Source organism: Dipodomys spectabilis, unplaced genomic scaffold, assembly GCF_019054845.1.
Source record: "Dipodomys spectabilis isolate Male_0828 unplaced genomic scaffold, ASM1905484v1 ptg000146l, whole genome shotgun sequence".
In the NCBI taxonomy this organism is placed as follows: Eukaryota; Metazoa; Chordata; class Mammalia; order Rodentia; family Heteromyidae; genus Dipodomys; species Dipodomys spectabilis.
Window position 1 is genome coordinate 440636 of NW_024870823.1, and position 20616 is coordinate 461251.

The 20616-nt window shown below is 46.0% G+C and overlaps 1 protein-coding gene across 3 annotated transcripts in view; it reads left to right on the plus strand.

Moving 5' to 3' along the window:
• The first annotated feature begins 5274 nt into the window (after positions 1–5274).
• The window catches only part of Tmem229b (transmembrane protein 229B), a 42600-nt gene continuing 27258 nt past the window's right edge, over positions 5275–20616 (plus strand). The window contains exon 1 of one of the 3 annotated variants that reach the window (XM_042691811.1): positions 5275–5331. The gene's annotated coding sequence lies outside the window, so the exon portion shown is untranslated. Of the gene's footprint in view, positions 5332–5623; positions 5701–7085; positions 7158–20616 lie in introns of those variants that run through there. The other 2 variants (XM_042691813.1, XM_042691812.1) reach the window with 2 other exon arrangements.

Here is a 20616-nt window from a genome sequence, read left to right on the forward strand (position 1 = left end):
ACTCTTTATCTCCAATTAACTACTAAAAAGCTGGAAATGGAGCCACAGCTCAAAGTGGTAGAGTGTTAGCCTTGAGCACAAAAGCTCAGGGACAGTGCCCAGGCCCTGAGTTCAAGTCCTAGGACCGGCACAGGCGCACACACACGCTCGATAACTCAAATCAGTTTCTGTTGCTTGCACAGAGTCCTAATTATGTTTCTATTTCTTCCTATTTCAAGTAGAGGCTGGTACAGAGATTTCTCCTATTTTCAAATGCCAGTGTGCTAGCTTGGCTATGAGCTAAGACCACAACCACACACCCCGTCCCTCTCCTTCTCTCTCACCCGGCTTGTTTTCCTGTAAAGCCAATCCAAATGCTTTCAAAGTCAAGATTGCCTTAGACTTTGATGCTCTTTGTGCTTCTAGCTCACTGCTCTTTTCTTGTCACAGCATCTGAGACAGACTATATGTGGTCATCTCTTGATCTCCAATTTCTGCACTCAGCCTCCCTCCCCGACCCTTTCTCATCTGGCCATGGGCCAGTTCCTCACTGAAATTACTCTCTTGAGCCACATCTCTCCTGACTAGTGGTCAGAGGGCAACCCCTAGGGAACCAATCCTCTGTAACAAGCATAAAGAAATCTTTCTGATTCCTTTCAAAAGTCATCAAGAACATTCCTTATGGTGGAGACAAGAGCAAGACCTTTCTGGATGGTTTGCTTTACAGGAAAGGCAGAAAATTCTTGTCCTTCAAAAAAAATTTGCCTAATGCTGGGCACCAGGGGCTCATGCTTATAATCCTAGCTACTAAAGAGGCTGAGATCTGAGGATCACAGTTCAAACCCAGCCTGGGCAGGAAAGTCCATGAGACTCTTATCTCCGATTAATCACCAGAAAACCCAAAGTGGTGCTGTGGCTCAAGTGATAGAGCTCTAGCCTTGAGCTGAAGAACTCAAGGACAGTGCCCAGGCCCAGAGTTCAAGCTCCACGATCGACAAAAAAAAAAAAAAAAAGCCAGGTGCCAGTGGCTCATGCCTGTGAGTGACTACCCAGGAGGCTGAGCTCTGAGGATCGAGGTTCAAAGCCTGCCCAGGCAGGAAAGTCTATGAGACTCTTATCTTCAATAAACCACCAGAAAACCAGAAGTGGCTCAAGCGGTAGAGCGCTTCCCTTGAACTGAAGAGCACAAGGACAGGACCCAAGCCCTGAGTTCAAGCCCCATGACCAACAAAAAAAAAAAAAAAATCTCTCTCTCTCTAATATATATATATATATGCCTAAGAACTTAACTTATTCAAGTCATTTTAGAGATGACAAAGATACTTAAAAGACTACTTTCCGCTGCTAGGTAGTAGAAGACAGATGTAAAGGGAATTCACATTAATTTACCCACTGTGGCAGGGACTTTCCATGACAGTATGGAGCTACTACCCTTCTTACCTATGTACTATGTGCCTAGCACTATGCAAAATACTTTCTACACATTGTCTTATTCTCACAACACTCTAGGGGTGAGTATTACTATCTCATTTTGCAGATGAGGAAATGGGCTGAGAAAAGTTAGATAAATTGTTTTAAAATATCTAGCCAGGCAATGTTGGTACATGCCTGTAAGCCTAGCTACCCAGGAGGCTGAGATCTGAGGATTGAGATTCAGAGCAGGAAGTCCATGAACTTAGGATCTTGGATTCAGTGTTGCAGCAGAATGCTTTGCCCTGTACATGACTGATTTTATTCAAAATCGTCTCAATGCAGATGAAAACGACCTTGGATAGGATGCCGAAAGTCCTAACTTTGAACCATATTTTGTTTTTATTAACAATGTAACCTTGACTAAAGTATACAAGCCCTCTGAGCCTTGATTTTCTCATTTATATAACTGGAGATAGAATTAGCTGCACAGCCCTAAAGAGAAAAGTCACTGCATTCCTAAGACATTATGTAAATTATTGTTAGATGATTGCTCATAGAGGAATGAGGAAAAATCCTGATCTTATTGTCAGGCCTGCATGAGAGCTGGAGAGACACTGATGCTGTCAAACCTATGTCTCAGTTCCAAACTCCTCTCTCTCTTTCCCTCCTTTTCTCCCTCCCTCCCCTTCCTTTCTCTCTTACTTTGTCCAGTCCTTGCCTGAACTCAGGGCCTGGACACTGGCCCTGTCAAGGTGAGCACTTTACCACTCGAACCACAGCTCCAATTTCAATTTTTTGGTGATTAATTGGAGATAAGAGTCTCATGGACTTTCATGCCTGGGCTGGTTTCCAACCTTGATCTTCAGATCTCAGACTTCTGAGTAGCTAGGATTACAGGGTGAGCCACCAGCATCCCACAAACTCTTTTTTCTTTTAACTGTCATCTTGGTTTCTAGACTAAGGGAGAATATCGTATTACATATATATGTATATATATATTATATAATACTTTTTCCTTTGGCTTCAGGTTTATTTTTCTGCTTCTAATTTGAAAAGAGATTCATTTTTTATGGGCTCCTAAAAATATTGTTGATACCTGGTAGTGTGCCTACTGAGCCTAATGGATAAGCTGTGGTGAATTCAGATCTTGCTGTCTTGCCAGCCCATTATGGTTTTATCTGCTCAATGCTGCCCCCTAGAGTCTGGAAAGGAACAGTGCATCTTCCAAGGCCACAAAGGAGAATGGGAGACTGCTCTACACAGGACATCTTCTCCCCTCAACATTTGGACCTTGATGCTAGACATAGTGATGTTGCTTCTTGTCAAGATGTCCCTGAAAGGAGGCTTTGTTCTATCTCTCTGATGGTCACAGGCACAACCTACATGCTTGCCTTTATCCCTGACCTTTTCTTCCTTCTCCTTCTTACCCCTAGTAGAAAACAGTTCCCTTTTACTGAAAGGCTCCTAAGTGCTGAGGACTTACGTACAGTATGACACTGGGATCGCAGTGTACTTAGGGAATATGTGATATTTCTACTACATAGAGAAAGGATGATGAAGGTCAAGAGCTGTTGTCAAGAGCTGGGGGTATGGCTTAGTAGTAGGGTACTTGTTCAGCATTCATGGGACCCTTGGATTCAATCATCAGCACCAGAGAGGAAACAAACAAACAAACAATCAAAAAAACAACCTTTTGTGGATGGCACTTCATAGCCTTGAACTTCATATACTGGTTTGAAGAAGTCAAGATAACTCCTCTGTCTCTATTGGAAAAGGCTTGCTGTTTGCTTGCTTGCTTTTCCCCACAGTGTGTTGCTGAGGATCATATCCAGAGGCCTTGTGACTATTAGGCCAGTATCTTACCACTGAGTTCCATCCCAGCCCCATGCCAGTGTTTTTCTTAGAAAAGAATGGATTGGCTGCAGGGCTGTAATCTTAGTTCAGGCCTGTAATCTTAGCTACTTAGAAGGCTGAGATTTGAGGATTACGGTTTGAAGCCAGTCAGGGCAGGAACGTCCATAATACTATCTCTAATTAAACACCAGAAAACCAGAAGTGGAGCTCTGACTCAGGTGGTAGAGTACTAGCTTTGAGTAGAAAAGCGCAGGCCCTGAGTTCAAGCCCCATAACCAAACCAAACCAAAACAAACCAAAACAAAAACCAGAATAATTGACCAGTGGAAGAACAGTATGTACATGGGGATGGATTCAGAACTCCCGGTCAATCCTAGTTTGGGGATACAAGTTTATTAAAACAGATTAGGTTCAAAAAGAGGAAAATAGCTTACCTTCTTAACCAGAGCAGGATAAGATGGGCTCAGCAAACCTCCAGTTTTCTTTTCTAAGAGATTGATGCTGCTTTGGACCTCTGAGTTCTTTTTTTTTTTTTTTTCCCCAGAGCTAAGGACCAAACTCAGTGCCTAGTGCTCTTCCACTGTCCCGACCCGCAGGACTTCAACCAGGGCAATGAACCTAAGCGAGAAGGAATGAAGGGACAAGAGACACGAAGAAGGACAGCAAGACAAGGATTCTGATCAAGCTGCCAATTTTTATTTTTCACACAAGGGTATTTAGATGCTTGGACTTAGGGCGTGGTGAAAAGGTGGGATTCTGTAAACTCAGCCTCAGGTTGTTCCAGTGAGATAGTTAAGCCTATCATGTTTGAGAGACTTAACTTTTGGCTCCCAACATCCCACTAAGCTAAATCCCCAACCCCCCCCCCCCCTCCCCATGAGCTCTTTGTCCCCAGGGCATGTTATTAAAATGGGAAAAGGCTTCAATCTCTTTTATCACCCCTGTCCCTGTTTCTCTTTCTGTAGGTTGGTGTGTGTGTGTGTGTGTGTGTGTGTGTGTGTGTGTTGGTGTTGAACCCAAATCCTCCTGAAAGCTAAGTACTTCCTTTTCTATTGAACTGTACCCCAACCCCTAGAGAAACAGCCTTCAAGACCCCTCAGATCAGACTAGCCTGGGGTGTGCGTGTGTGAGAATTGGAAGAGAGCACAGGTCAGTGACTCTAGCCCCCAACTGATGGAGAAAGACCCCGAGTTTAAGGAGGCCTACCAGAGTTACACAGCTACAGAATTCTAAGCTAGCATCTGGCCAACTAGGAGATATGACTTAAAACAGAGCAAACAAACAAAAACCTCCTCCCCACTAGTGATATTACACATTTTTAAATGTCTCTTCTTCTTGACTGAGGTAGCCAGCTCCTCCAGGATAGGAGTGGGGATGGGGAATTTCGTTCTCACTGTCTCTGCCCATGCATGCACGAAGCCTTTTCCAGGACAGTATGAGGGGCCTGTTTCAAGTCAGCCCCCACTGATCTCCTACTTTCCATATACTGGAATTTCCAGGATTTCAGGTGCAGCCATTATTTTCCATCACCTAGTGAAAGACTGATCCCAGAAAGAACATATTCATTTTCATCTTTCACAGTATATGCTTTTCATCTTTGTGGACCTTGGAGGTTCCGGCCTTTGCTATAGGCGAACAGGCCTCAGTTTATTCATCTTGGAAATGGAAAGAAACGAATGAACTGCTGGGGCTGTTGCAATGAACGAGCTGCATAGGAGACAATAATGGTACCCCATGTTGTACACGCGTCCATCCGCACAACTCCTACAAGCGGGGACGCGGTTGGGGTGGGGGGATGGCTCAGACACCTCGAAAGCAGGAGGGGTGGGAGAGGAGGGGGCCGAGGGGCCGGTCAGGGAGGGCCCGGGAGTCTGCACTGTAGTCACCTGCGCCAACCCAGGCTGGGGATGCGCTGTGCGGGGGGCGCCCCGGGCAGGACTGACTCCTAGCTCGGGAAGGTAGCCGGGGGTCAGGGCGAGCAGCGGGCCCTGCGGGCAGGCGGGCGCACAAGGAGTTAATCAGGGCCGGGGGCAGAGCGCCTGTCAGACGCGAGCATGTGCAGTTTGCACCGCATCCGTACTACGGGTGAGTGCCGCCGCCGCCGCCGGGGGCTCCGTTCCGCCCGGGCAGCGGCGGCCGCAGCCCCCGGCGCCCCCACCCCCACCCCGCACCCGCCGCACCCGGGCGCCAACAGGCGATGCGGGACTGAGCACGGCGCGCGGGTCGGCCGGCGGCGCGGGGGGAGGCACCGCGGGCCGCCGGGCGTGGGGGGCGGGGAGCAGGCGGCGCCGGCGAGCGCCGCGAGTCCCGGCGCGGGCGGAGGAGCGGGAGCCAAGCCTGGAGTGTATGGGGAGGGGGGGGACGTGGGGGGGGGGGGGACGGCGCTTCAGGCAGCACCTGCGTCCGGCCGGCCCTGCCCGGGCTCTGCCGGCGGCCCCGGCCGGCCCCGCACCGGTAGGTGCCCGCGATGCCCGCCCGCAGACAGGCCTTCCCACGGCGGGGAGCGGTGGCCGCGCGGGGCGGGCGGGCAGCGGCGCGCGCGCGGGCCCCGGGGCGCGCGGAGGTGGGGGGGGCGGCCCCGCGGGGGAGACCCCGGCCGGACCCCGCCTCTGCTTTGCTTTCGGTTTCGAGGCGGTCGCCCGGGGGGCTTGGACGCCGCGAGCGGGCGGCAGATTGGAGGGCGCTCGGGGCTGGGGTTCCCGGAGGGGAGGTGGGGGGGGGTGGGCGCACAGGGGGGCGTGTTGGGCAAAGGGGCGCGCATGCACTGGCAACTTTCCCCGCGGGGAACAAAGAGGTGCCAGGCTGAGACGAGGGTGAAGATCCAGTGGAGTGGCGGGAAGTGTGTGTGTGTGTGTGTGTGTGTGTGTGTGTGTGTGTGTGTGTGTGTGTGTTTGGGGGGGGGGTGTTCAGGTTGCCATCTCTTCCTCCCCTCCCCCGCCCCCCTGCAAAGAGCACCCCCGAGTCCGCCTCGGGAGGACAGAGTGGGACGCCAGGCTGGGCAGGGGCTGAGAAGCCATGGATCCTCTTTTGAGTTTGAGACTGGGGACTTCTCCCCAGTGTGCATGGAAAAAAAGTGGGTGAGGGTGGGTCGCACACCTGGGCATTCTCTTCCTCCCAGGTCTGTGCCCAGCCTGCAGTCAGGGGCCCAGCCCGGTCCCTGGCTGCCAGCTCCCCGATCTGTGGTCCTTGGTGAGAGATGCAGGGGGCCGGGATGCTCATGGCAAGGGCAGGGAGACTCTGGCATCCTTCCCAGGTGTGTCTTCCTTTCCTCTTTCTATGTCCAGTCAGAAACTGACCCCTTTGCCTTCTTTTCCTGTCTTCATTTTTTTTTTTTTAAATTGGGGTGTCTTAGAGTGGAAAGGGTATGTTTGGTTTCCATTGAGACTGTGGCAGGTTGCTTTGATGCTGCTTCAAGATTCTTTCAGGAGGAAAAGAGGGACTCTGAGAAGCTGTCTGCCAGGGTAACCTTGGTGGTGGTGGCATGTGTGTGTGTTTGTGAGGGTGTTGTTCAGTTCATCCACAGACCACCCCAGTAAAAAAAAAAACTGCTATTCCATCTGGAAGCCTAGGTTTTTTTCTGTGCTGTACCTGGGAAAGGGTCAAAGGGAGATCTGAAAGATGTGCTCTGGGGGTGGCGTGGGGGGGGTAATACAGTTTCTTTCTTAGTAGAAAACAAATCAGATCCCAGCACCCCAGTTCCCATCTTTGTGTCTGCAGGAGCAAGGTGCCTTTAGCTTGCTGCTGGTGTGCATGTGACCAGTGTGGCTCCTGTCCTGTGGCAGGACAGCCCTCCCATAGCTGATCTCCACCCCCTCCCCCTTCTTTATGGTTGGAAAGAGCTACATCTTCTGACCTATGGACACAGAAGGCACTGGAGGCTCTGGACTTCTGGGGACTGGCTGGCCTCTCCTGTGAGTGAGCTGATGATACAAGTGGTTGTAGGGATGGGGCCTTCAGGGACAACTAGAGCTAGAGGCATGGAAGGGTGGGCTGAGATGAAGCTTCCTCCCTACCCCTGAGAATTTGTATTTAGAGAAAGAGATGAGCCATGGAGGATGGGTCTGGGTGGGGTGTGGGTGGGGTGTCTGGTCCTAGAAAAAAGTTGACCACTGAAAGATACAGGACCATTAAGGGATCGTAGAGAATGAAATGCCTTGAAGTTTAGATCTGTCACCCTGAACGTATTGCTAGAGTCAGGGTCCCCATACAGGCGCCGAGCCAGCCAGGTCCACTTCTGTGGACCTTTCCACTCTGAGTAGGGTTGATTATTGCTCAGATCCTCTACTGGATTTACCCCAAGCTGTTTATTCCTAGCCGAGGATAATGATATGGAGGCCTGACTGCCCCACTCCCAGGGGTGAAAGAGCTGGCTTTTCATGGACTGACTGTTACTCAAATGTACGGGCTATAAGATGGGAAATTGATACTCCCTTGACTCCGTCTTTGAAAGTGATGAGGCATGAATTCTTACATTTACAAAGTGATTTAAGAGCCTCAGGTCTTTGGAATGAAAGATATTAAATGAGTTAGTGAGCCTTATACTGTATTTAGTTCGGTTGTATCAGACTTGCATATTGTGTCTAAAGGGAAAGGTGTCATTTTACAGGAAAAGGCTAAATTACAGCTTTTGTGATAGGGAAAGCCAACACTGGTTGGCTTCAAAAGTGTAGTTGTTATCAGAAAAGCTGTTGCCTCAGGTATACAGGCAGCAAATGTTTGTTGTTGGTTTTTGTTTGTTTTTCTGTCAGCCTCTGTTCTCAGGATGTGTTAGAGCTCCTTCCTGGTTGGGATTTCCCTGGGAAACATCAGGCCAGGATGTCATCCTCCAAGGTCTGAGAAGGGTCTTTGATGATGTCAGCAGGGGTGGGGTGGGGTCTGATGTCATATGGATACTTTTGAGGCAGCCTGGCCCTATCAACAGTCCTATCAGATCTGGCTGTCCTTGAAGAAGAAAAGGGATAGCTAACCCTCCCCCAACCAGAGGGCTCTCAAATTTGTGTCCTTCTGACTCTCCTTCCTCTTCTCTCCACCCCTGAATTACAGACAAGGTGTTTTGAGTATTAGTTTTTTGTATTTCAGGAACATTCCTTGTAAGATGTGGATAATTTCTCTCTTGGTTAACTCTTAGCTCCCTTTGTGTTAATTCCTTGGCCAAGCAGTGGTGGTGGGGATATGGGGAAGGATTCCTATAAACCAAACTTTCTGCTTCTCTCTGCCCCTCCCCCTTACATTTCTCAGACGTAAAAAGTAAAGCATAAACTGATTCAGGAGGAAAGGGAAGAGAGGTCATTTTCTTTTTTAACTTGTAGTTCCTCTTGAGGGAAACTGAGTCATACTGAGAGTCAGCACATTGGCTGTGGCATATGTGAACAGGCATGCTGGGTGGATTTGAGAGTCATACCATGAGATAAAGAATCATGGAGAGAAATTAGGTACCTGTGTTTGGTTTAAGATGTACACCTGCCTGAGGCTTTGAGCTGTGGGATGCTCCAGCTGCTACCATCCAAGGAAAAGGAAGTGGTTTCTGGCCTTGATACACACATCCATAGATAGACCAGAGGTTAAGTGAGTAACTCAGCTGGTTCCCAAGATAGAAAGGAAGGCCTTTCTGTCTGCTCCCTTCCCTTTGCTGGCACACACCAAGCTGCAGGGGTCATCTCTCAACGTCTACAACTCTTATGGTCCAACTCAAGGTTCACTTTAACATAAGTTCCTGGGCTAGGAAGGTGGCTCAGTGGTAGAGTCCTTGCCTTGCATGCATGAGGCCCTGGGTTTGATTCCTCAGCACCACATGAGCAGAAAAAGCCAGAAGTGGCACTATGGCTTAGGTGGTAGAGTGCTAGCCTTGAGCTGCAGAGCTGAGGGACAGAGTCCAGGCCCAGAGTTCAGGACCTACGAACGACCAAAACAAACAAACAAACAACAAACCCCAAACCAAGAGAAAAACAAAAACCATCAGTTCCCCTGGTGTATAAACTTAATGGGGTCAAGGGTGCATAGTGATACTGGTCTCCTTGCTCCTTTGAAGGATGGTTCTAAAAAGAAACCCTGTCATCTTGGTGCTTCTGTGCTAGCGTCAGGCACAAATCAGTTTGGCAATCAGAAGAATAACCACAGTCGTTACTAACTCTAACCACTCCCCTCCTTCCCCCTCTCCAAGATCCTTTACTCTGCTGGCTTCCAGGGAGTTTGAGATCCTCTCAGGGCTCCTGTTTGCGATTGTGATGTTGTAGAAGGGATAACATCACTAAAATTAGGGCACCCAGGCAGGACTTGGGTCTTCAGATTGCTTCTATCTTTGAAAGTATGGCAGTATTCAGGACTTCACCTACCAATTAATATAGGCATATCTACTAGATAATAACACACACACACACACACAAATATAGAGAGAGAGCACTTTCTGCCACTCCTTCCAAAAGCCACACACTTAGAACATACTGAGAAATTATCTATTTCTGACTGCTCTCGAAGTTGGGCTTGAGTGATGAAAGCCTTCTTGCTTCATTCATTATTTTAGTTTGTAAGAAGCACCTCTGCCATGTGAACTTCTGGAATGAACCGTTCCATCAGAAAAAAAAATCACTCACCTTGAGTTTCAGTAAGGCCTTGACACCTGCTGGGAGGACTAGGAATACCATCCAAGAAAGAGATCCAAAGTTTACCAAGAGACAATTCTCTTCTAGACTTTCTGAGAGACATTGTGGCTTTGAGCCACAGGGCACTTCCTGGGGCTCTGTGGTTTCATGGCTTGCACAGTTAGCACAGGGACAGACTCTGGAGAAGTCTTTGTAGATAATACAGGAAGCCCATTTTGTACATAACAACTGCCATTCTGTGGAGCAATGATGGGAACTTGATTTTAGCTCACTGGCAATCCTTATTCTTTCCCACTATTGTCTTTGGCCAAACTCAATCTTTGTCCCTAGTCCTTAGGTCTTCTTCCCTCTTATGCATCATCCTCATCCTCATCTATCATCATAATACTAATAATATTAAGCCAGGCACTGGCTACTCAGAAGGCTGAGATCTGAGGATTGCAGTTTGAAGCCAGCCTAGGCAGGAAAGTCTCTGAGACTCTTGATCTCCAGTTAACCACCAGAAAACCGGAAGTGGAGTTGTGGAGCAAAAGACCTTAGGGACAGCAGTGTAGGCCTTGAGTTTAAACCCCATGACTGACAAAAAATTAATAAAAAATGTTTTCCATAGCCAGGAATAAGGCATCCAGTGTATAAATCATATTTTCATCTACAGTTTAAAATAAATAAGGACAAGAAATATAGCAACACATGCAATTATTCTGGATTTTTGTCTTTTATTTTCTTGCCAAAAGCAATGAGATGACCTTTTTATACTGACCTGTAGATGCTGTCAAGCTTTCTTATTCCTGCACAGTGTCTAGCATATGTGAGTGCTTCTTCAACCATCGGCAATGGCTCTTGAATGTGATCAGATGCCCAGATTTGTAGGTCATTGGGCATTGAATCTGCTTATGTGGGAGCTAGTGACAGACACATTTCAGAAATCAAGCTGGGCACTAGTGGCTTGTGCATGTAGTCCTAGCTGCTCAGGAGGCTGAGATCTGAGAATTATTCAAAGCTAGTCTAGGTAGCAAAGTCCATGAGACTCTCATTTCCAATTAACCATCAAATAGCTAGAAGTGGATCTGTGGCTCAAGTGGTAGCACATTAGCTTTGAGCTCCAAAAAATAAAAATAAAAAGCTTAGAGACATTAGGGACAGTGTACCATCACTGAGTTCAAGCCCCAGGACTGGTGTGTTTATGCACGCAAGCGCTCTGCAGGACGTTTGGGGTTCCCTCCTGACTCACTTAATTGATGTTGCATAGCCCATTTCAGCCCCAGACTCTAAGAGTTGACCACCATCATTTATTGAATGCTTATTAAATACCAGACATTGGGTTAAATTATATATGTATATATATATATATATATATATGTATGTATGTATGTATGTATGTATAGTCTTTCTGTTGCAGCAAAGAGCAAGCTATCATTGATGTTCCTCACTTTACAGTTGGAAACACTGAGCCTTTGCAAGGTAAAGTGACTGCACAAATCACCCAGCTGAATTAGGATTTGAACAGAGAGCTATCGGATTCTATTGTGTATTGTGAGTGTTGAATTGAGCGGGTGATGAAACAAATGTTGAGGAAAGGATCAAAACATAAGTACCACTAGTAAACATATAAGAAAAGTCGATGTGGCTTAAACCCAGCCAGGTAGAGGGAGATGGAAGTACAGATTTTTATTTGAAAACAGCTTCCTGATGAATGTTCAGGAAAGGTCTGTAGCCTGCAGCAGGGAAGTAGGCCAGATGGCCTGGGAGCTCTTTTTTTTTTTTTTTTTTTATAAGGGGAACAGGATTTTTGCTTGGCATAGGAATGTATCATATAAACCCTATTTCATTGTGATGCCAAAATTTTCTTCTTGCTGGCCAATTTTCCTCTTCTTCTTCTTGGGTAGCATTTTCCTCTCTGTTACCCTGTTGCCGCTAGTCCTAACAACTTAGCTTTTCAGATTTCTGACTCTAATCTTCATTTTCCAGCTTAGTTTCTGGGGCATCCTTTTGCCTGTCATTATCATACAGCTGGGAAGGCTGATTATGATGCCAATCCCAGGTATACTCTGCAAAGTACAGAAAGAATTAGACTATTCTCCAGGAAAGTATTTCTGGCCACTGAGTAGTCCATTTAGAGATGACTAGTTCATTGAGATCCATTCATTTTTTGTTCAAGGCAAGTTAGCTATATACCTCTTCTAGTATTTTGAGGTGTTTGTAGGGGAGGAATGAGAGTTGAGGGGTATCATGGAGGAGGAGATGAACTATCTTCTCTTAGAGTTACCAAGATGCTGCATGATAGAGCATGTGATAGGAACCAGGAGACAAGTCTCCTGCCAAAAACCCAAGCCTCTTCAAGATAACATAAGCACACAGATCATGTAGCTAATAAGTGGCCTAGCTCTGCCCAGTTCTAACAACTCTAGGCATGCGACATGAATTCATTGGCTTTTAGTTTCCTTACCTATAAGTATTGAAAGAGATGTTCTGTAGCCACTCTTTTAAGTAGTTAATTCTGGATGGTCCAGTTGAATCTGGATGGTTCTGGCTTTTCTCATGGAAGAATTCACTCAATAGGGAACTGTAAGAAAGAGCTGGGAGAGAAAAAGTAGAGTTGAATGAGAAGGGAAAGGGACAGAGTCAGAGCTAGAGTAAGAAGCTTCTTGTGAAGAGGAACTGGGTTCTCTCCTTCCTTTTTCCAGTAGTACTGTAGAGAGGTGGCATTTGCTTACCTTTCTACGCACTATTTCTTAACCACAAAGAACACTCTCCTATTTTATTTTAAACGTCACTTCCCCTTCCTCTTCTCACTGTCCCTTGGGGAGAAGCCCTTAAGTGAAGGCAAAAGTAAAATGGTACATTTGGGCTATGTTTCACATTCTGCACTTGAATTTGGTAGACTCCAAGGCCTGGAGTAACCCAAGCTTCTAACTCTCCCCCTACTCCCCTGTCACCAGTCAGGTCTCTAGGACTTGAAGACTTCAGTTGATGCTTTCTGGGTGATTTGGTGTTAGTGAGAACATACCTCTTTTGCTACCCTGCCTCTACCTGAAAATGAAGATCAAGCCATAAACTCAGCTCAGGAGTCCAGGAACCATGAGTCTTTGTTCATGGAATAGGGCAATTTGGAATTCCCTTTGAAAAAGCATTTGGCCCAGGGATTCTCTCAGTTATCAATAGTACCTTCTGTTTTCATTTCATCATACTCAGTGTTGAAGAGCAAACAAGTTCCCATCAAAACCACCAAATCAATCCGAATCAATCATTTCTGTCCCTGTCCATCTCTTTTTTTTTTTTTTTTTTTTTTTTTTGTCGGTCGTGGGGCTTGAACTCTGGGCCTGGGCGTTGTCCCTCAGCTCTTCAACTCAAGGCGAGCGCTCTACCACTTGAGCTACAGCGCCACTCATCGTATCTCTTTATTGTTATACCAGTAATTTCTAATGGTGATTGCTGTACCCCTAGGTGTATGAAGGACAGACTTCATTGGTGTGGGAACAAACATTTTGCAATAACTATATTTCTGAGTAAAAAGAAACATGACTCATTGGCATGTACTCATGATGCAACTTAATTTTGTGTCCCGCTATCACTTTATGCTTATTTAGTGGAATTAGTTCTTCCTTTGTCCTGGGATGTCCTGTTTATTTGCAGGCAGTAGAAGGTATGGCAGTTACCTTAAGTCACAAACATGGTCTCTATTCAGTACTTCACACACACCCAAGCCTTTGTCATCGGACTGGGAGTGATGGGAAAAGGCTCAGGGGCCAGTATTGGCTCCTGGTTCTCAGTTTCCTGGACCTGGCAGGTATTTAATGCTGACTCTCTTGAGGCTCTGCACATGGATTTTTCCAAGATCCTTCTTCCCCCAACTGTGAGAATATTCACTCTCCATTGTCTTGGGGAAAAAATACTCCTTTGGTTTCCTTTCCCTTTTTCCCTTCCCTCCTTCCCTGTCTCCCTGCCTCCCTCCCTCCCTCCCTCCCTACCTCCCTCCCTCCCTTCCTCCCTCACCTACCTACCTTCCTTCCTTCCTCCTTCCCTCCCTCCTTCTCTCCCTCCTTTCCTTCCTTCCTTCCTTCCTTCGTTCCTTCCTTCCTTCCATGTTGTGCCAGTCCTGGGGCTTAGATTCAGGGCCTGGGCTCTGTCTCTGAGTTTTTTTTTTCTGAAGACTAGCACTCTACCACTTGAGCTACAGCTCCACTTCTGGCTTTTTGGTGATTACTATAGCAAAGAGTCTCATGGAATTTTCTGCTCAGGTTGGCTTTGGACTGTGATCCTCAGATTTCAGGATCCTGAGTAGCTTGGATGACAGATGTGAGCCACTGGCACCTGGAAAATTTTTTTTTCTCTATTCTACATCATTGTTCCTTCCTCAATACTTAAAATCCAGGAATTTACCTGTAGCCTTTTCCCATTAAGGTCCTTTAGTCTGTCTGAGTAAAGGACAACTGCAACTTTGACCTGTGTATGGCCCACATTAGTCCCAGGCTGCAATGGTACAATGACCCTGGAATGGCAGGGCCATAGACATCAGTACTCCCTGTCCACCAGCTGGACCTCAGGGCAAATTCTCTATGGTGAACTCACACCCACCAGCAGCACTGCCTAACTTTCTTTGCAAAGATGCCCTCCAATGTCTATTGATTTCCACTTATCAATACCATTGCTTGAAGGTTCAGGACTCTTTGCATAGATTTTGCAAATAATCTTAGTTGGCTGGAGGAGAATAATGTATGCAATATGTCTGTCTGTGTGTGAACTTGACTTTTAGAAATCACCCTCTTGCTGCATGATCATCAGCAAGAACTTCACATTTCTTCACTTTTCATCATGAAGTATAAAACACTTTGAGTCCAGTCTGCTGCCTTTTTTCTTTAAGAGACCTAATATTTGCTTAGCAAGTCTATTCTTAAATCTAAACCTTGCATTTAACCAGTGTTAGTAAAGGTTGACTTAGACTAATAAGGCCATCTAAGGCTAGTTACATGTCATGTGTTAATAGATGTCACCACAGAAATGTTCGTTTGTTAACTTAGGAGACTCTGCTGTGGGAATTATGTACTTTACAATATGTGCTCTATATTACTTTCGTGTGTGTGTGTGTGTGTGTGTGTGTGTGTGTGTGTGTGTGTATGCTGGTACTGGGGCTTGAATTTAGGGCCAGGGTGCTGTCCCTTAGCTTTTTCCTTCAAGGCTGGTGCTCTACCATACACTAGTACTTGCAGGTTTTTTTTTTTTTTTTTCCTAGTCCTGGGGCTTGAACTCAGGGCCTGGGCACTGTCCCTGAGCTACTTTTGCTCAAGGCTAGCACTCTATCACTTGAGCCACAGCACCACTTCCAGTTTTTTCTGCTTATGTGGTACTGAGGAATCCAACCCAGAGCTTCATGCATACTAGGCAAGCACTCTACCAACTGAGCCACATTCCCAGCCCCACTTGCAGCTCTTTTGCTGGTCAATTGGTGATAAAAGTCTTATTGACTTTCTTGCCTGAGCTAGCTTTGAACCTTGATTGTCACATTTCAACCTCCTGCCTAGCACCAGTCTACATGATAAAATTCTAAAATATTCTGAATTCTAAGGACTCAGGATAAAGGTTATGATGCTATATAACATTTCTTATCAGAGCTGTTGTTGGTATGGGAGTGGGTAAGGTTTTTGGACAACATGGAACTTTACATGGAACTTGCCTCATTAATATCCCTTTGATCACAGCCCTGGTTTTTACATAGTTATAGCCCTTGGCTATGGTTTGATTTTTTTGAAATGTTGCATTAAAATATGATTTCTTTTGATTCCTAAGTTTCTTTTGACACCTGATTAAGTTTTGGACTGAAAATGAATGCTTTTTCTTTTTTTTTTTTTTTTAAAGTCTGAGCTTGACCTTAGGATTCTCAGTCTTCTTGCTTCAGTCTTTCAAGTTTGGGATTACAGGTTTGAGCCACTAATCCCAGCTGCAAATGTCTTTTTTTTTTTTTTGTCGGTTGCGGGGCTTGAATTCTGGGCCTAGACACCATCCCTCAGCTCTTCAGCTAAAGGGTAGTACTCTACCACTTGAACCACAGCACCACTTCTAGTTTTCTGAGTGTTTTATTGGAGATAAGAGTTCTCCTGGACTTTTCCTGCCCGGGCTGGCTTTGAACCTCCATCCTCAGATCTCAGCCTCCTGAGTAGCTAGGATTATAAGCATGAGCCACCCGTGCCTGGCCAAATGTCTTTTGTTGTTGGTGGTGATGGTGGTTGTGGGGCTTGAACTCAGGGCCTGGAGGCTGTCCTTGAACTTTTCTGCTCAAGGCTAGCTAGCACTCTATCACTTGCCCGGTGATGCACTTCTGGCTTTCTGGTCATTAATTGGAGATAAGAGTCTCATTACTTTCCTGCCCTGGCTGATTGGTTGATTGATTGATTTGACTGATTGATCCTCAGATCTCAGTCTCCTAAGTATCTAGGATTATAGGCAGGAGCCACTAGCACTTGGTAGACCAGTGTCTTTCTTGCCTCACAAAAAGGCATTGACTGCCTTGTGGCTTAGTCCCAACAGGATGCCTCACCCCCCCCCCCCCAGTCTTGGGGTTTGAACTCAGGGCCTGGGCTCTGTCCCTGAGCTTCTTTTGCTCAAGGCTAGCGCTCTACCACTTGAGCCATAGCGCCACTTCCAGTTTTCTGAGTGGTTTGTTAGAGATAGGATTTTCGTGCCTGGGCTTTGAACCGGGATCCTTAGATCTCAGCCTCCTGAGTCAGCTAGGATTACAGGCGAGAGCCACTGGCTCCTGGCTTGCAACAGGATTCTTTTTTTTGGGGGGGGGGCGGGGTCTAGTCGTGGAGCCTGGACTCTGGGCCTGGGCACTGTCCCTCAGCTCTTCAGCTCAAGGCTAGCACTCTACCACTTGAGCCACAGCACCACTTCCAGCTTTTTTTCTTTTTGTTTATGTGGTGCTGAGGAATCGAACCCAGGGCCTCAGGCATGCAAGGCAAGCGCTCTACCACTGAGCCACCTTCCCAGCCCTCAACAGGATTCTTAAACCACAGAGCTTTCCTCCTTTCCTTGGCTGTGATTCTGTGATAAACTGGTGCGTCCTTAAAGGAGTAGGGGCTTACTTCTCAGCAGGTTTAACACAGAGGAAAGTTTGGAAACAATACAGATATGTAATGATGAAATCTAAGGTATTCTATTGTGTTTAATTTTATGTTTAGTTATTTGAGGAAACTAATAGTAGCAGTGACACAGAGTTGCATATTTGAGTAGATAGGCTAGGCTAGGAGGCCCTGTTTATATGCAGACCTTGCATGAGGTAGGACTCTGTTCCTTTTCTTTCTCTCCAGTCCACCTCCATGTCTCCTCAGATTTGGAGAACCTACCAGTCACCTGTCCCTTCCTGAGCAAAAGGCCCATCTTTTTTTGGTTTTGACTTTTTTTGTTTAAAAAATGATAGCCAGAACTGGACACCAGTGATGCTTGTATTCCTAGTGACACAGTATGATCATGATCAAGGCCAACTTGGGCATGAAGTTTACAAAACTTCATCACTAATTTACCACAAAAAGCTTGCTGGAGGTGTGGCTCAAGTGGTTGAGTGTGACTCAATTGGTTGAGTGTCAGCCATGAGCAAGAAAGCCAAACCAAAGTTTGAGGCCTCAGGTACCTACACACACACACACACACACACACACACACACACACACACACACACACACACACACACACACACACACACACACACACACACACACACACACACACACACACACACACACACACACACACACACACACACACACACACACCCCTACACAGAATAATGGCCAGGCCTGTGGAGTTTAGGCTACCTTTCTGTCATTAAATAGCCAGGCCAACTCTGAATCTGAGCCTTGACTATTTACTTCAACCTATTGGAGGTCCTCTGGGGTGCTTACTTCTCTATCCTTATTCCTGTTCACGATTCCTCACAACATAGCCTTTTCCATAAATATCCTTAAGCATCCTCTTACATACTGTTTACTCGTCTTCTCATGCATTAAGGAGGATATGCCATAGATAGAGCCTGGCACCTGGTTCTTTAACGTCTTCTAAACACATCTCTGTGTCCAGATATTGAACCATTTATCATTTCCCTGGTCCCTCAGGTGACTTGGGATTTTCTTTCTATTATTGTTATCCTGGAAAAAATGCTGCAATATGGTAATCATTTGAATTAAACCAGGAAAATGGAATTTCACAAAGGCAGACAGTTGAATAGTTTTTCATAAGCCCCATAGTTTGACCACATTATCTGTGTACTTATCATTTGGGAGCTTCTTATTGGTGTCAATGAAAGACCATTGTCTTCATTGATCATTGAGCAGTCAAATCCATCTTGATTTTGCTCAGCCTCGAGTCCCTCTTTGCACTGCAGTTTTCCTTGCTTCCAGAGGCATATGATCTACATTGGTACCTTCATTTTATTTAGCAAACAAATTTGTAATGCCTCATAAGTACCCTGAAAAACAGATACTATGTGTGCCTATATACATTCACTTTATTTTTTTTATTAATTTTTGTAATACTTAAGATCAAACTCAGCACTCACATGCTAGAAAAATACTCTACCATTAAGCTACATCCTCAACCCGTATGTGTGTAAATGTGTGTGAGAGACACACATTTAGCCCAGGCTCGAATTGAAGTGTCCATCATCCTGCCTCTGCCTCTCAAGGTGCTCGGATTGCAGGCATGTACCACCAATATAACCAAAAAGTCTCATGTATTCTAATATGCTATTGCTTGGACATAACCACACAGAAGCTAGAAGGATACAGTCAGGTGCCTGAACCTTTACAAAGTCACTGAGAATGTAATAATCACAAATACTCATGAGATACAGGTTATTTGTGTGGGTGACTCAAATTCCAAATGTGCTGCTGGTGGTTTTGTCATTCTCCAAATTGATGTACCTTTCTTGTAAAGTGCCCAAGAACATAGAGTACAATATTTCCTCAATTTACCTACTAATTCAGCCCCTATAAAAACCATGCACAATACAGGCCTGAAGTCACATCACTGGAGGAGGCTCTCAAGTTCAAGGCCAGACTCAGCTATATGCAAGACTCTATCTCAGAAATCAATGACAAGGACTGAAAGAGTAGTTCAAGTGGTAGAGCACTTGTCTAATAAGCATGAGCCTCTGCGCTCCAACCTCAATACTGCTAAAAACAAAAATAAAAAACAAGGGGGCTAGGAAGGTGGCTCAGTGGTAGAGCTTGCCTTGCATGCCTGAGGCCTTGGGTTTGATTCCTCAGCACCACATAAGCAAAAAGAAAAAAGCTGGAAGTGGCGCTGTGGCTCAAGTGATAGAGTGCTAGCCTTGAGCTGAAGAGCTGAGGGACAGCGCCCAGGCCCAGAGCTCAGGCCCCATGACCAGACCCCCCCCCAAAAAAAAAAAATAAAAAACAAAAGAATGACAAAATGTATCAAAGGGACTGGGGCTCTAACTCCAGTGTAGAGTGTTTACCTAATGTGAATGAGGCTCTAGTTTCAAATCCTAGCTCTGCAAAGCAAAACCACTTAAAGTAAAAAGGTTGTTGGCACAGATAATAATGGATAGGCTTTTTGATTACTTGTTGCCCAGTGCACCATTCTCCACCGATGCAGGCCCCATGTGAGAACTACAGAATACCAGGCATTGCTCCTCTGGGTACCTGTAGAACTCCCCACCTACTGTGGGGTTGACAGAGCTGCCCCCAGTCTTCTCTACTGGCCTTGAATAGCCAAAGACTCTGGGAGTTTGTATTCTAGGCCTGGCTTACAGTAATACAATGTTTGTGTGACCTTAGTTAGGTTACATTTCATTTCATATGCCTGGGTCTCTTCTCTGTGAAGGAGATTAACATGACAATGTGGGTTGGGGATGCAGCTCAGTGGAAGAACCCTCGCCTGGCATGGGTGGTGTCTTATGTTTGATCAACAAAACTGCACAATTAAAAAACATTAATTAAAAAATGTAAGCCAACAAAGGAGGAGGCTACAATGCTTGATAAGAAATGTACTTATTATCTTGCCCATGTAATTGTAACCCCTCTGAACAGTATTTATTTTCACAATAATAAAAAAAAAGTAAGCCAGGCTGGGAAGGTGGTTCAGTGGTAGAGTGCTTGCCTTGCATGCATGAGGCCCTGGGTTCGATTCCTCAGCACCACACAAGCAGAAAAAGCCAGAAGTAGCTCTGTGGCCCAAGTGGTAGAGCGCTAGCCTTGAGCTAAAGAGCTGAGATTTAGTGCCCAGGCCCAGAGTTCAAGCCCCATAACTCCCTTTCTCCCCCCAAAAACCTCCAAAAAACAAAAACAAAAACTGTAACCCAGGCATTGGTGGCTCACACCTGTAATCCTAGCTACTCAGGAAGCTGGGATCAGCAAAAGTTGAAAGTGGAGGTATGACTCAAGTTGTAGAAAGCCATCCTTGATTTTAAAACAAAAGAAAAACAATTAAAAAAAACCCAGTGAAACAAAACAAGCAAGAGCACGAGGTCCTGAGTTCAGGCCCTAGTACTGGCACAGGAAAAAGAAAAGTGCCTTAGGATTATTGGAGTGTGGCTCACTGTGTTCCCCGCAAACTCAGAACAACACGGAATATCCTGCGTGTCCACAGTGGACAGGCCATTCACAAGCTCTTCTTGCTGTGATTTCTTCTTTAGCCCTTAAGCATCTTAGATCTCTTCAAAGAGAAAGAAAGGAAAAGAGAGGGAAGGAAGAGAGGGAAGGCGAAGGAAAAAGGGAAGAAGAAAGGAAGGAAAAGGGAGAGAGGACACCTCTTTCAT